Source organism: Capra hircus, chromosome 28 (assembly GCF_001704415.2).
Source record: "Capra hircus breed San Clemente chromosome 28, ASM170441v1, whole genome shotgun sequence".
Lineage (NCBI taxonomy): Eukaryota > Metazoa > Chordata > Mammalia > Artiodactyla > Bovidae > Capra > Capra hircus.
In genome coordinates this window covers 36,255,073-36,272,687 of record NC_030835.1, presented here as the reverse complement: position 1 = coordinate 36,272,687, position 17,615 = coordinate 36,255,073, and the positions used below count along the sequence as shown (strand labels likewise).

At 43.8% G+C, this 17,615-nt stretch overlaps 1 protein-coding gene across 1 annotated transcript in view; it reads left to right on the top strand.

Moving 5' to 3' along the window:
- The window catches only part of EDARADD (EDAR associated death domain), a 64,069-nt gene that overhangs the window by 25,663 nt on the left and 20,791 nt on the right, over positions 1-17,615 (top strand). The window lies entirely within an intron of this gene.

The window sequence follows — 17,615 nt, the reverse complement described above, 5'->3', positions numbered from 1 at the left end:
CCTACATAGGAATGAGATCTGTTCTGAGAGCAGTTTGTAAGTCTGATTTGTTCATAAGTCCAGCAAAGTTAGCCTAGGTACCCAAGTAACATAATCGGCTATATAGTACTGTAGTGAACTAGTTTTATAATACTTTTCATGAAAATAATATATAACAAAGCAAACACGAAAAATAAAACATTTTTAACCTTACAGTTTAGTACTTTGAAAAGTACTGTAGTATGTAGTACAACAGCTGGTGCTTCTTGGCACCACCAGCTGCATCACCGCTGCTTTTACGTTTGCTTCCAGACACCCTGGGCTTGAAATAAAGGCACTGCACTACTGCCCACATACAGTAATGTACAGCAAAGTTCACAAAAGCGCAGCCACTTGTAGGGGATGCACGCACGTGACAGTGTACATCAGACACGTGAACTAATTTATGTGATTGGACGTGTGAACGCACATTCGCATCTTTGAAAGTTCTCAGCTTGAAGGTTTGTATGTAGGGGACTTACTGTACATCCTTCCAGAAGCTTCTCTGGGTCACTGTGTGCCTCAGTTACTTCTGACGCTTCCCAGTCTATCTCTGTTTACTCATTCAAAGCACATTGGCAAAACTGCACAATTCCTCACATCCGCCTAACTGTAGTTAGGACATTAAAAGTCTCAAAAAGGATGTCTTGCCTCAAGACAGACTGGCTGGGTCCTGCTCTCTCTGTAATACCAAGTTAATTGTTAACAAGACTGATTTGAAGCTTACCTTGCCTGGAGAATCCTATGGACAGAGGAACCTGGCAGGCTGTGGTCCATGGGGTTGCAAAGAGTCAAACACGACTGAGTGATTAACGTTGTTTTGTTTTGTTTTTAAGTCTTGCTGTTAAAGCATCAGTCAGTAACAAATCAATAATAGTGATATTCTTATATAGTCAAGTCACTTTTGTCGTAAAGCAGACTTATACAGTAGTTGATAAAGATAAGCAATTTTAACCATAAACACAGTTCTCTTGAAAATTGTCAATGGTGCTACTTCTAGCTGTAACTTGGCAGTCTTTAGTCACCAATTGGGAATACCATTTTCTTATTTATTAATCCTGATACTCAGCATTTTCCTTGGAATTATAACCCGATGCTGGACTTCGACAGTGACTGAATTTCAACTATTTTAGTGAACTTTAGGTTCACAGAAAACTTGGTATAAGTTTTTCCTTTCTTGCAATCCTTAGTTTGTTTAACAAAGTTTTGCTCCTCACATTTTTTTGTGACAAGATACAAGAATGTTATGTTGTTTGTTTAGTTTTAGGGATTTTCCAAAATCATATAAGATTAGATGCAGAGTATATTTTAGGACACTGTTCAGTATATTTTCTAATTTTCGTATTATAATTCTGGTTTGATCAAGTATACTGCTGCTAAGCCGCTCCAGTCGTGTCCGACTCTGTGCGACCCCATAGATGGCAGCCCACCAAGCTCCCCCATCCCTGGCATTCTCTAGGCAAGAACACTGGAGCGGGTTGTCATTTCCTTCTCCAATGCATGAAAGTGAAAAGTCAAAGTGAAGTCGCTCAGTCGTGTCCGACTCTTCGTGACCCCATGGACTGCAGCCTACCAGGCTCCTCCGTCCATGGGATTTTCCAGGCAAGAGTACCGGAGTGGGGTGCCATTGCCATCAAGTATAGACTATCTTCAAAGATGGAAAAAGGATTTTTCAACTAAAAAATCAGGGTGCGTGCTCCGTCACTTCAGTCATGTCCGACTCTTTGCAGCCCTATGGACTGCAGCCCACCAGGCTCCTCTCTCCATGGGATTTTCCGGGCAAGAATACTGGAGTGGGTTGCTATGTGCTCCTTCAGGGGATCTTCCTGACCTGAGGATCAAACTCATATCTGCCTGCATCTCCTGGATTGCAGGCAGATTCTTTACCCACTGAACCACTTGGGAAGGTCCCCCACCCCCAAAAAAGGGAGGGACCTATTTGAGACTTTTATTTAAGTTCTGTTTTAAAACAGGATGTCATATATTCCTATAAAAAGTAGCACTGTACCTACTACTTCAGTTGGTTATTTCTTTGCATAATCTGTAGGACTTGGTCTAACCGCTAGGGATCCAGAAAGAATCTTTGAAACCAACTTGGCAGTTAGAACAAAGAAAGCTCACTAGGGGAGAAATGTTTAAAAAAAAACCACACAACAGCACTTAATTTTCTGTAGCTCAGACTTTAAAAGCAAGTTGAAAATACAGTCTTTAGAATATTTATCATTTGCTGTTTCTTTGATTTTTCTAATTTATAAACTAAAATCCATTTCTATGTAAGATCTAATTTTAACCAGGTTTTTTGAATGATGTCAAGGGAAAACATTGTGATGTCCTGTTTGTCAAAAATGGAAAACTGACATCTCATAAAATTTCATAAAGGGTCCTTTTCTTTTAGTAATTTGAAATCAATACCCCATCAATTAGAATTATGCTACTTGTCCAGTTTGTTACAGCTGGTACTTACCAAGTCTGTGTCCTGAGCTTGGGTATTCTTAAATGTGCAATGCTCAGGGTGGGGGTTAAGGTGGTAGGGGGAGTAGGGAGGAGACCAGACCCAAGCAGAGCTTCTAGGCTTGTTGAACAGCAGTGTACACAGCGTTAGATTCTAGATGTGGCTCTGGTTCCACTGTTTAAAAAAATTTTCATGGTTCTTTATGTTTATAGAAAATATTTCCCAGAACTTTTAAATCAAATAATAAAATTTTAACTATATGCACACATGTATGGCAAATGATAGCAGAGCAAAATTTGTTTCAGTTTTTAGTTAAGAATCCATGCCAAGAGGAGACTGAGATAATAAGAAAAATAGTAACTATGAGGATGCTAAGTTGGAGTTAGAGGTTATGAAAAAATGACTTTTTCCTCTGTTTATGCTGGTTATTTGGTTTTACCAAACTATAATTTTTTTAAGTTTTAAAAACCACATTAAATGATTGGTATCAGTATTATTGATATTATATTGATACCATACCATATTGATATGGTATTATTAGTGTGATACTAAAATATGATGTTGCTAATAAGGGAAACCACTGTAGGGTGTATAGGAATGCTCTATATTACCTTCTCAAATTTTCTGTAAATCTAAAACTATTTTGAAACATACATACACTCACACATATAATATTTTTTAAATTTTATTTTTCTTTTTTGGCTGTGCTGCACAGCATGTGATATCTTATTTCCTTGATGAGGGATGGAACCCCCACCCCTTGCCGGGGAAGCAGAGACTTTTTTTTTTTTTTTTAAACTTTATTTTCCTTTACAATACTGTATTGGTTTTGCCATACATCAACATGAATCTGCCACGGGTGTACACGTGTTCCCAATCCTGAACCCCCCTCCCCACCTCCCTCCCCATACCATCTCTCTGGGTCATCCCCGTGCACCAGCCCCAAGCATCCTGTATCCTGCATCGAACCTAGACTGGCGATTCATTTCTTACATGATATTATACATGTTTCAATGCCATTCTCCCAAATCATCCCACCCTCCCCCTCTCCCCCAGAGTCCAAAAGTCTGTTCTATACATCTGTGTCTCTTTTGCTGTCTCGCATACAGGGTTATCGTTACCATCTTTCTAAATTCCATATATATGTGTTAGTATACTGTATTGGTGTTTTTCTTTCTGGCTTACTTCACTCTGTATAATCGGCTCCAGTTTCATCCACCTCATTAGAACTGATTCAGATGTATTCTTGTTAATGGCTGAGTAATACTCCATTGTGTATAAGTACCACAGCTTTCTTATCCATTCATCTGCTGATGGACATCTAGGTTGCTTCCATGTCCTGGCTGTTATAAACAGGAAGCACAGACTGAACCACTGGACCTCCAGGGAAGTCCTGAAACATACATATATTTTAAAAACCACACTAAATAGAATTTAAAATCTAGAAAAATGAAAAGACTCATCCAACATTCCACCACTCTAATATAATTATTTTTGTCATTTTGATATATTTCTTATATATTTTTATCTGGATAATTATTTTTTTAAAAAAACCTATTTGCAGACAATTTTGCGTCTTGCTTTTGTTGTATAATATGATCTCACAAGTTTTCATCCAGTTTTCAAACTGGATCTCATTTCATCCAGTTTGCTGCACGGCTTTACCATCCATCAGTGGCTGCATGATACTGTCACCTCTGATATTTATTGATAACAGAAATAGACTTGAGGATGTGTGCCTGGGGCAGGGTGAGAGCACGCCTCATAGAAGGAATGCTCTGAGGAGAGTCAGTGACAACTAACTTTGCCTGGAGCTGAAGTATTGGCAGATTGAGGCAGTGAGGCTGGAAGATCATTTGGATCCAGGACCCTAGAACCTTAAGTGCCAGAAGGAGGCAGATGGAAAGTGTTGGTGGCTTTCAGGGATGGTCCTGTGACCAAGTCTGGGACCCTGGGAACTGGGGAGAGATGAGACTCGGCCTGTGAGCAGAGAGGGATGTTACTAACATTAGTAGAGGATTAAGGGGGAAGATAAGATTTGTGTGTTATTAGGACTGAGACTGGGTTTTCCTGATGGCTCAGATGGTAAAGAATCTGCCTGCAATGCAAGAGACCTGGGTTTGATCTCAGAATCAGGATCCCTTGGAGAAGGGAATGGCTACCCACTCCAGTATCCTTGCCTGGAGAATCCCATGGACAGAGAAGCCTGGCCGGCTACAGTGCATGGGGTCGCAAAGAGTTGGAAATGACTGAGCGACTTTCACTTTTCAGGATTGAGAATTGTCTGTTTATGGACTGCAGAAAAAGGAGATTGAAGTCTGTAGAGTTGAGATGTGTGGCAGGAAGTGATTGGTTTAAGATGCCTGCTTCAGGAGGTTACAGTTGAAGCCCGAGAGGAGGATGGGACTGTCAAGGAGAGAGTCCTTGTTGAAAAGCAAAGAGAGGTGCCAAGGATGGAGCCTTGAGGAACACTTCCATCTGGAGTCCAGAGGAAGAAAAGGAGCTGAGCGGCAAAGAGAGCAGTGGCCACAGAAGAATGCTGTGTGTGGTGGAGGCATCTGTACTTTGCAACACTTTCCCGGTCAATACTCAAATGTTTGCTGATGGTCTGATTGTCTCTCCCCATGAGCCAGGGACTATTATGTCTTTTGGCTCATAAGTGTATCCTCAATGCCTAGCACATAGTAAGTCTCAATATATGTACGTTGAATAAAGGCAGAAAAAGGTCAGGGTTGGGCATTGCTTCAAGTGCCACGGAAAGTACTGCCAACATCATCTTGTAGTCAAGGGCAAGCCCTACAAAGACCCCTTTGCGTTTGTCCTTTCAGATGTTACTTTCAGGAAGGGCCTTTTAGGAAGGAACTCAGGTATAGGGACAAAAACATAATTACAAAAGGCTTGAGGAGTGAGTGGGTGATAAAGTGTAGTTTTGTCAGATTTACTAAGGTAGCAAGGAAAAGTAGTAAGCTTTTGTTTAAAGATGTTAGAAAACATGGCAAAAGTTTCTTTTTCTAAGGATGGGAAACAACAGATTTTAAAGGATATGGTGTCACCAGGAGTGTAGAGATTAAAGATTAAGAGGGAAGAGAGAGAGAAGTGGAATAATTAATGGGATTTGTTTTCCCTGGGAAGGCAGAGAGGATTAATTTTCTTAGCAACTATTACCAATAAGTCCTTAGCATTTTCTATTGGAGAAGACACAGCACACTGATTTCCCTCAGGGAATTTGTAATCTGGCAAATGAGATATATGTACACCCATGTTAGATAAATAAAGATACCAAAAACACAGAGGGAGGAGTTGGATTTTAAAAGTAAGAACTTCGACACTTTTTCAGAGGCAGGACGAAAAGAAGGGTTAGATGGGAGAAAGATAGAAACTTCTCTTTTAGATGTAAAGGCAAGTAGTTGAGTTAGTCAGTGTCAAATCTGAGTTGTGCCTTGAATCATGACGTGTGGATGGAGCAGGAAGAAAGGAAATCCAGCAAAGATATCAGGGGACTAAAGAGTTTGTTTCATTCATACGGCACTGAGGCCATAGGCCTTCTTGAACTTGGTAGCGGTGTGACAGTGTTTGATAAATGGGAAATAGATTGCAAGAGGATAGATGATGACACTTCCACCCACCCACCCACCCACCCACCCTCCCTCCCTACCACCTACCCACCCTCCCTCCCAGCCACCCATCCACCCTCCCTCCCACCCACCCACCCACCCTTCCATCTTCCCACCCACCCACCCATCCACCTACTCATCCATCCACCCACCTACCCACCCACCCACCCATCCATCCACCCACCCAGCCACCCACCCATCCTCCCATCCACCCACCCACCCACCCATCCACCCATCCATCCACTATTTGAGTTCAAGAATGTATCACCACTACTGTTAAGTGCTAGGGGTGTACAGTGATGCACACTCAGAGCTTTCAGTAAAACTGAGCATTTTAAAATCTCCCACATGGAAAGCTGAATCAGAATGTTTAAGCTAAGAGCCTCTCCCTTAGATTCTCAGAATGTCTCAGCACAGAAATATAGAGAGAAAAGAAAAGAGAGAAGACACTGACTGAACTCGTTCAATAGGTAAGCAAGCTTCTTACCTGTTGAAGAGAGACAGACTTGTTTCTCCCACTTTAGCGTACCTGTCTCTCCACGGTCCATGTTCTCTCTAACTGCTACCATAGGAGGTGCTGCTCCAGGGGAGGTCGGGAGGGCCCAGATCTCCTAGGCACTTGGAAGGTCCCTGGAAGAGTCTTCCTATGAAATGATGGGATAGAAATAGAGTCTTAGAAATGTTATTCTCATAAGTGGCTTGTCCAAGGGGTGGGTAGGAAGAAAGACTGAGGCCAGGAGACACCAAGGGGTATTGCAGTCACCCAGGAAGACCATTTGCCCAAGGGCCTGGGTGTGGTTGTGGAGGGAAGAATGGAGAGTGGGGAGTGTAATTCCAAGACATCCATGTTTACTTGCTGGGGCTGCTGTCACGAAGCACCACAGAGAGGATGGCAGTAACAGCAGAAACGTTTCACCGTGTGGAACCTGTGAGTCTGAAGTCAAGCTGTGGGCAGGGTTGATTCCTTCTGAGAGCCGTGAGGATGCGCCAGGCCTGTCTCCTGGGTTTGTAGCCAGTCGTCCGTTCCCTGTGTCTTTGTCACCTTCCCTCTGGGTGTGGCTCTCTGCTTTCACATTTCCCGGGTTGGTAAAGACACCAGTCATACCGATTTAGCATTCACTTTCATGACCTCATTTGACTGACTTACCTCTATAAAGAGCCGTCTCCAAATACAATCACACTCAGGTGCTGGAGTTTGGACTCCACTGTATACTTTTAAGGGACACCATTCAACCTCTATGAATGCTTGGGGGAAGAAAGAACAAAATAATACATTTTGGAGATGTCAGGGGTTCAGTGTCTGATAGGACTTGAGACTGCAGAGGAGGGAAGGGTTACAGATCTGCTTCAGAGAGTCCCAGCAGGTGAGCAGTGCCTAGTGGGGTCACTGTTGAAAAATAAGAAAATGGCTTCTCTGGGAACTCGGGGAAAAAAAAAGTGAATTCATATTTTTTTAAGCTCAACATATCCCCAAGGGCAGTCCAGTGTTAAGGGATCGCCTTCCAAGATCCCACTTACCTTGCAGCCAAAAAGCCAAAAAAAATCACTGGAAGGGGAGTGTCCAGATTGGGCAGGAGTTGCCATTTGTTACAGGGAATCAGAAACAAGCTATGTTGTGTTCAGGGTGCCAGAGCACATGGTGGATTTTTGAGGAGTGTTACAGGAAGCAGCGTGAAAGGCTGTAGATGTGAAGTCTCCAGGGATGGAGAGCAGGTGCTAGTCCAGGTTCATGGCCTGCCCTCCTCCACAGCCCCAGAGGCCACGGTGTATCCATGTGATCTACAGAGGACTCTCCAGCAAGGTTCCTCCCTCCAGAAACCGCATAGGGGCTGAGTGGGCTGGACATACGCACGGGCATCTAGGCTGTTGGGGGTTCCCAGGACTCTCTTCCTGTATAAAATCAGTCCTGTTATTTGGGGGGCATTAGCAAGACCATCCGGAGAAGGCAATGACAACCCACTCCAGTACTCTTGCCTGGAAAGTCTCAGGGACAGAGGAGCCTGGTAGGCTACAGTCCATGGGGTCGCGAAGAGTCAGACACGAGTGAGCGACTTCACGTGAGCATGGCACATCATTTGCACATAGAAAGTACTTCAAACATCGGCTCTGGAAAGGGGCAGGGTCTTGTACCGTCCATTGGCTCCTATTTGATCCAGCACTATAGGCAGCAGTGAGAATCCTTGAGGACAGATTTTACAACTTAGAAGAGGGACTTCCCTGACGGCCCAGTGGTTCACACTGGGGGTGGGGGTGGGGGTTTCCAGTGCAGGGGGCATGGGTTTGATTCCTTGTTGGGAAACTAAGATCCCACACGCTGCAAGGCCAAAAAATTAAAACAAAAAAACAAACAACTTGGAAGAAAGCTCCCACAAAAAACAGATTTAAATTTACTTTTCTCACTAAAAGCTATCTATAGCGTGCATGCTGTCGCTGCAGTCACGTCTGGGACTTTGTGACCCCATGGACTATAGCCCAGCAGGCTCCTCTGTGCATGGGATTCTCCAGGCAAGAATACTGGAGAGGGCTGCCATGGCCTCCTCCAGGCGATCTTCCTGACCCAGGGATCAGACCTGTATCTCCTGCGTCTCCTGCATTGGCAGCTGGGTTCTTTACCACTAACACCACCTGGGAAGCCCGAGCGTTGTTAGTGCCCACCTGTGATCTGTGTAGACAAGTGAATGGTCCTGGACCCTGACTGCACATCAGAATCACTTGGAGAACTTTTACGGAATATTGATGGCTGGCTCTTATCTTGCAGAATCTTGCTGAAGTGGTCTGGAGTAGGCTCCAACCTCTGATATTTCTCAGTGTTCCAGGACTTTGTGTAACTAGGGTGAGAAGGGCTGGGGTAGACCATGTGTCCACAGGATAAAACAACCCAGACACGTCTTCAGCATCACCTCTTCATTTGGCACAGATGCAGACTGTTCCTTCCTGCCAGCAGGTGGGCTGGTTAGCTGAGGTAGAATTGGGGCAGCCTAGGGGGTGGGGGGTGGTGCTGATCCTTGAGCCGGTCCCCTCACAGTGGTTGGTCAGCGCAGCTGGAAGGGGACAGCTCACTGCATGTGGAGAGCATGAGAAAGAGAGTTCTTTGACTGCTGAAGCCCGTTCTCCAACTCTTAGGCCCAATAATCCAAGAAACACACATTGGAAATGCTGATGTGCTGTATTTATGAATAAGAGTTTAGGTTATTTTAGATGTATTCTTTACCTAAATATATGTGTTTCTGATGGAGAGTATATGCAGATGTTCCCAACAGAGATGGAAGAAGCTGTCTCTGGGATCCGTTTCTCACTTTGCTGATAGGAAAACAGAGGTCCAAAAAGTTGTTTTTTCCATTGCAGAAGCGACGAACATATCACATGTGTATTAGTTTCCTAGGGCTGTCGTAACAAAATCCTGCAGACTGAGTGGCTTAAACAGAAATTCGTGATCTGTCAGCCTGGAGGCAGAAGTCCACATGCCATCAGGATTGCCTTCTTCTAGGCCGAAAGGCAGAATCTGTCCCAGCTCTCTCCCTTAGCTTCTGGTGGGTGACGCCATCTTCAGCATTCTTTGCCTTAAAGAAGCATCACCATTAACGTTTTTAGGTCAAGTGTTGTTCCAAGCACTCACCTGCATGAACTCTTTTAATTTATTTTTTTTATTAATAATTTTTTAAAATGCTAACAGCTGGAGAGGGGAATATCTCTTTTTTAACTTTTTATCTTGGAGTACAGCCGATTAACAACATTTTGATGGTTTCAGATACACAATTAAGTGACTCAGCTATACATATATGTGTATCCAATCTCCCCCAAATGCTCCTCCCGTCCAGGCTGCCACATAACGTTGAGCAGAGTTCTCTGCACTATACACAGGACCTTGTTGGTTATTCATGTTAAATACAGCAGTGTGAACTTTCATTTTCAGAATGACCCTATGTGGGATATACTGTTATTCTGCCCATCTAACTGAGGCACAGAGAGGTTAAATCATTTGTTTAAGATCACACAGCTATTGCATAGTAGAGACATAGGTAGTCTGACTCTAGAATCCATATTTGGAACCGTAACCAGCTTACCATGGTCTTTGGAGCTAGACAGACCTACCAGGTCCCTAACTCTGCCACTTAACTATATCACTTTGAACAGTTAGTTCACCGCTCTGTTAGTTTCCACCTCTGAAAAATGAGCATAGTAGTATGTTTCCTAGCATCCAGTAGACTGGTTAGTATATTTAAATGGAGTGGACTCCATACAGTAGTTAAATCTCTCATCCAATTCACACCTTTTCTCTTCACTTCCAACCCAAGCTTGATTTGAAATGCTGGGGCCCCCTAAGAGGGGCAAGTGGTCTTGGTTCTCCCCCACTTCCGCAGCAAGTGGGAATAACACTGCAGTCACCTGATCCGGGCAAACCATCCCCAGCTGAATGTTCACATTTGCCTCCAACAGCTAACCCCAGGTCCTCCTGTCTCAGGAATATGTCCTGCTCCTCTTACCTTGGGCAAGGTCCCACACAGGGTAGGTCTCCCAGTGGCAGAGCGGTTGGGACTGTGAGCATCCACCGATCAACAAGCAGCGGGCTAGGAGTGAGAGGCCATTTCCTCCTTTTAGTAAGCACCCCTGACAAGCGGTGATCTTGAGGCCCCCTTCACTTGGCTTGGGGGTGGGACAGAGAGCCGTACGGATAGAGGAAGGAAAGCAGCCTCAGCTCTCAGTTCTTCTACCGATTCCTTCAAAGAAATCTCTCCCTCTTGTATCAGCTGAAGGCTGGTCCTTCGGGACTAGCCGGGCCCCTCTCTGTGGGAGGTGTACTTCCCGTCCTCCATCCTGTTACATCTGTGCCATAGAGCTGCTTGAGCTTCCTGATCACTTTGAGCTTTTTCACTGTTCTCGGTGCTGCTGTGGTGGGTGTGCATGCGTCAGTCCCCACCTTTAAGGCTATGTATTTCCTTAGACTCCATTTACATATCTATTAGGTTAGACCTAACAGACCACACTGCCAGTTCTTCCACTAAGCAAGCTATAAGGGCCTGAAGTCTATTTCTAGTCATAAATACCACCAAATTTTAAAAAAAACATGCTGTCTTCTCTGTGGAAAGCCTAACAACAGCTAACTGATTTATTCAAAATTAAACAAGCCTTTCAAAGTGTAATGTTCCTCATTATGTTACTCTGAGTCAGTGGAGGGGGTGAGGGCACAGGGAACATCCACCCAGTTTTAAAGCACAGAAGCTCCAAGCATGCTAGCCCGCTGATAGTGTTACACCAAGTATAGTACGATGGCCAAGACACTGAAGCCTAAAAACTCTCAGTTATTGATTGATGCTAGAGTTGCAACCCCTGGAGATGATTAATTTTGTATCTTATTAATTTACCAACCAAACAGAAGTCTTTTATTTCTAAGGACACATGCTTTGCTATCTTAGGCAGGACTCTCCCCCCACCCCATAGCCTTGACCCTTCATAATACCCTCTGGACTCCCCGCTTCCTCCCAGGCCTTCCACACACCCTCCACTGTGACAGAGGCTGGAGTCCTGTCTATGTTGTACCTTATATCCTGACCTTTTTGCCACCTGATACTAAATCCAAGAGAAGGCCTGGCCTTGCTAATCCTGACCATTTAGATAGTGGGTTTGGACTTAGATGCCCAAATTGACAACTTGGCATCGCTAGAGCTAAAGTGGGGGTAGGAGGCATAGAAATCACATTGTTTCCTCAAGGGGACTTGAGCCAGTGGCTGAGTGGCAGAGTTGGGACCTAGCGCCTTCCTCATCAGTGCCCCTATGCCTAGCATTTCTGATCAGTAGCAGTTGGCGTTATCAGTTGTTACTGGGCCTCTTTCCTGGCCTAAACCAGGGGGAGATTTTAGGCTTTTCCACAGATCTCAGTGCTGTCAGTCTGGCAGGCCACTAGTGTAAAAACTTTGGAAACAAAATTGGTAAATAGAGGGGTTGCTCTTTTCTTTAAATTAGGCTGAGAGGTGGCTGGCAGAATCCCATCCGGCAGCCTCATTGCCTTGGCAGAGGTAGCAGCCCATCAGACCATCTGCAAACCTGAAGCAATTACATGTGTTTTAATAACAGGGCATGGGCCCACCAGCAGTTGCCATGGATGGTGTGTTCTGTGAGTCAGCCCAGCAGGCCCCTACCTGCCCTCCTTGATACGCAGCAATCCTTTCAAGCTCCAACAAGATCCGTTTGATCGATTGGCGAGTCCTTTTGTTTGTTCTCTGAGGGAAAAGCAGATCATTCTGCATTTAGAAAATATTCAGTAGTTCCTTACTTCACCCTGATGTAAGTTTAGAGATGTAGAACCAGATAAAACTAGAGAACTTTGCCCAGAACCTACATTTGGCATTTTTCAGGTTTTTTTTTTAATTGTCAGATATTGTCTCCTGGTTATTAATCAGATTTTCTTACTTCTTTGTATGATTTTTAAATTCTTTTAAAGATTTGTTTTTTTACGTAGACCATTTTTGAAGTCTTTATTGAATTTATTACAATGCTGTTTGTTTTATGTGTTGATGTTTTGTCCTGGAGGCATCTGAGATCTTACTCCGGGACCAGAGATCAAACCTGCACCCTCCTGCATTGAAAGGGAAGTCCTAACCACTGGACTACCAGAGAAGTCCCCTGTTTGTTTACTAACTAGTTTATTGGATGGCAAACACTGTGAATTTTGCATTATTGATCTGGATTTGTTTTTATTTTTTTTGAGTCCCTTTGTTTTATTTTTGGCTGTGCTGCTCAGCTTTCAGGGTCTTATTTCCCTTATTGAACCTGGGCCCTTGGCAGTAGATGCACGGAGTTACAACCACTGGACTGCCCAGGAGGACCTTACACTTGGTGTTTTTAACTCTCATGAGAGGGACTCCCTTTAGCTTTACAGTTACCATCTCCCAGTCCAAACAGATTGCACTTTCTTGAACCAGTAATTTATTTATCCTGGATGGTGACCTGCTTGCCTCCTCACTGTGCTCGGCCATCCATGGGAACCATTGCGTCTGTGGTGGATTATCTCCTTCCCACGTCTCTGACCCAGCCTAGTCTCTTTTCTTTTTTCCTCCCCCTTGCTGCTTCTGTCCATCAACTTAGCTGGCAACAGTCTCAACTCATCAGGCATTTTGGTGATGCTCTTGCTAATTTGGGGTGGAACCTGTCTGGCCCAGTCCTAGGCTGGCTGAACCAGGACCACCTCCTCTCTCTGTCTTTGATTCCTGGAAAATGATGAAATGTGAACTATTCCTCCCACCACAAATTTATGCCACCCAACCACAGTCATCATCTCAGAACCTTGAGTCCTTTTGTCTCTAGTGAATATTCCAGATATGAAATGTTAAAAGAAAAATCATAGTACTCTAATTTGATAGAACCTATTAATGTCTGTGTCTTTGATTTATTTATACTTTGGTACCAAGTCAAAAGACAATATTTGTGATAAGACAGGTACATGCTAAAGGGCAAACATGCCTACTTTCTAGACTTCATAGTTATTATCCTGAGAGCAGCAGAAAGAGTTTACTAACCATTAAAATTGTGCAGCCCTTTACTTTTCTTAATTTATTTTTTAGTTATTTTTATCTTTTGGCCGTGCTACACAGCATGTAGGGTCTTAGTTCCCTGACCAGGGATCGAACTTGTGCCCCCTGCATTGGGAACATGGAATCTTAACCACTCGACCACCAGGGAAGTCTCTAGTTCTTTACTTTATCTGCTCTAATCGACTTCAGTTCAGTTCAGTTCAGTCGCTCAGTCATGTCCGACTCTTTGTGACCCCATGAATCGCAGCACGCCAGGCCTCCCTGGCATCACCAACTCCTGGAGTTCACTCAAACTCACGTCCATCGAGTCGGTAATGCCATCCAGCCATCTCATCCTCTGTCGTCCCCTTTTCCTCCTGCCCCCAATCCCTCCCAGCATCAGAGTCTTTTCCAATGAGTCAACTCTTTGCATGAGGTGGCCAAAGTACTGGAGCTTCAGCTTTAGCATCATTCCTTCCAAAAAAATCCCAGGGCTGATCTCCTTTAGAATGGACTGGTTGGATCTCCTTGCAGTTTTAGTGGCTTCTATTCTCAGACACGACTAAAGCAACTTAGCAGCAGTAGCAGCAGCATTTTCATTATCATTCAGTGCTCTGTGAACTATAATGACTTTAAATTTCACAAGTGTGCTACATTTCACTTAAACTTCCGGTTGGTGTGGAAGCTGCCCTCATTCGCAGTTGAGACTGTAAACTGATGGAATTTTCAGGAAACTGCTTGGCAGCATCTGTTGCTTGTTGATGCAGTGATCCCCCTTGAAGGACTTGATACTGGAGACATCTTTGCAGAGTGCGTTTGAAGCAGAGAAGAGTTGCTGGTAGCTTACATGCACATAGGTAGGAGGAGGTTGATGAATGATGGTACTTTGACACAGAGTAATATTAAGCCATTGAAAAGAGGAGAGAATACTGACCTTAAAAGATATTCACAATATAATGTTAAATAAATGAAATTGTAGACTAGTATGGTTTTGGGCTAAACAACATCTCTGGGTAGGTTTTGAGTGTGGCTATCAATAAGGAATGAGGAAGGAGGCACTCCAGATTGTAACTAATGATCTCTGGGGAAGGAGCTGGGATGAGAGATTAGGGGACAAAAAATTTTTGTTTCACTTGTTGCTGTTTTGAAAAATAATATAGTTTTGAATACTTGTTATTCGTGTTTTTGGAATTTTCTTCAAAGAAAAGTGATGGGTTAAATCATATACGCATTTAGACGGTATTTTGGTTCAGTAACCTTTTCATCTATTGGCCCTGCATATGAAGCCAAGCAGTCTTTCTTCAGCTAGCAACGTAATTATGCAGGAGAGGAAACTCAGAAACTGAAATGAGGAGTTCTCAAATGCCCTTCCTCGTCTGGAACCTTCAACTGGTCTGTGCTCTAGCCTTGCTTATATCCTCCAACCCAGGATTTGTGAAGGAAAGAAGCACAGGCAGAACCTCCCTGCCTCGCAGTAATATCCATGTCCTCACTGTCTGCTGGCATTTGCACATGCAAGCCATAATCTCCTGTAAAATACTTCGTGATATTTCTCAGCAGTAATCGTCTAATGCTTTATACACAGCGGGAAAACCCCGCCCTCTGTATCTCTGAAACCAGAGGCGAGGTATGAAATTACACCTGAGTATCCCTTCCTTGAAGTCGTGGGAAGAGCCGCTGCAGTCTTTGACCTTCACTTCAACTCCACAAGTAGCAGGTCTTCCTTGTCATTCGATCGAGATCTCCTTGAAGAGAAGAAAGAACTAAATGTACACAAACCCACAGATTTGCTCTCATCCTGGCGAAGCACTGGAACGTTCATTTCAAAATCCTTTTCTTCCAGATTTAGTTCTTTCATCCTTAGTGAGACTTGCCCTGTTCCTGGAGGTCTCCCTTGAGTTCCTGCCCACCTTTGTGTTCCCTTGGCACACTGCATGTACATTTGTCACACGCTTTTCCTTGTGGTTTGGATGTTTATGTGTGTGTCTTGGTCCCATTACTGGATCGTAACCGGCAGCATCAGGGATTTGTTTCCAGCACTGAGTAGGTGCTTGATGAACGTATTGACTGAAACCCATTTCTAAAAGCCGGTTCTGAAATACAGGCGGACCTCGTTTTAGTGTTCTTTGCCTTTATTGCCTCTTTGCCTTTGCAGAGATTGCATTTTTTACCAATTGGGGCAACCCTGTGTCCAGGAAGTCTGTGGCCACCGTTTTCCCTACTGCATTTCCTCACTTCATGTTTCTGTGTCATGTTTTGTAATTCTTGCAATATTTCAGACTTATTCATTTTTATTGTATGTGTTATGATGATCTGGGAGCGGTGATCTTTGATGCAACTGGTGCAAAAAGAATATGACTTGCTGAAGGCTCCAATAATGTTTAGTATTTTTTAGCAATAAAGTATTTACAAAATTTTTACTTTTACGTTCTGGCGCGCCACGAGGCGCGTGGGATCTTGTTCCCCAACCAGGGATCGAACCCACGCCTCCTGCATTGGAAGTGCAGAGTCTTAACCACTGGATCAGGGAATTCCCTAGCAATAAAATATTTTTGAATTAAGGTATGTAGATTGTTTTTTAGATAGAATGCATATTTAATAGACTATAGGATGGTATAGACATAACTTTTATATGCACTGGGAAACCAAAAAATTCATGCGGCTTACCTTATTAGGGGGTGTCCTTGGTGGCTTTTAATTGTAAAGAATCCGCCTGTCAGTGCAGGAGACGTGGGTTTGACCCCTGGGTCTAGAATATCCCCTAGAGAAGGAAATGGCAATGCACTCCAGTACTCTTGCCTGGGAAATCCTATGAACAGAGGAGCTTGGTGGGCTACAGTCCGTGGGGTTGCCAAGAGTCAGGCAGGACTTAGTGGCTAAACAATAACAACTACCTTATTGAGTTATTCAATATATTGTGGTGGCCTAGCACTAAGCCTGCAATATCTTCAGACTGTGCTTGTATACTTTCAGATAGATATGTCCAGCTTTCCCTCTGTATATTATACTTCAGTAAGAAATAAAAATACATGTAAACAGTTATTACAATTGTAATTGATTTGCAGGAAAAGAATTGAGTATAAACTGCTTTAGAAAAACCCAACAGGAGACTGATAGTCAAGTCCTAATGTTTAGAAGTGAATAATCAGTAAATGCATTCAGAAGAGTTACATAGAACACAGGTCTATCTTGGGAATTCATAGCACCAAAAGGTGCTTGCTTGCAGTGGCAAGCAATGGGAGAAAATTTAGAACAGTCTAAACCCATGCTGTATAAGCCCTATTTCCCTGGCACACTCAGGCATTTAAAATCACATTTTCAAAGCCATTTACTAAAATATTTTCATGAAGCAGAGACATCAAGCTTTAGCATTGGTTGTTCTCCCAAAGAAGTTGGTTAATTCAAAGGAGGCGTTTCTTCTCAGGCTCTGCCTATTGTGTAGGTTGCTGCCAACAGGGGGACAATGACAACTTTGTCTTTATGGTGGTTTCCAATCAGACTTAGGCTACAACTGGGTTAACCAACCTGTTGAGGGCTTTCCCACTGAGTTCTCTTCTCCTTAGTTTTACAAGGCATAAAGATGGGACTCTTTATTAGTGAGCTAAGCATAGACTCATAAAGATGGACCAAACTAGGATTTCCCAGACAGTCAAGTGGTTAAGACTCCTTGCTTCCAGCGCAGGGGGCTCGGGTTGAATCCCTGGCCAGGGAACTAAGATTCCACGTGCTATGCAGTGCTGTGGAAGGAAATGAGGAAGGAAAGGAAAGAAAAGAAAGAAAGGGAAGGAAGAAAGACGGACGAAAGAGGCCAGCAGATCGTGTTTCCCTGAAAACATGTCTAGCTCCTGGGTGCTGGTTTGCGTCTTCCTCATCAGTCTGTCAGCGTCTTCAGCCCATCAGGCCATCCCCATGTGTGGATGGCACATGGGTCGTGTGTTCATCTCCCCTTCCCCCCAGTGTCTTCTTGGCCCCGGGGTTGCTGCTGCTTGGAGCCTGGTGTGAAGTCCCCACCTGTAAGTCCCC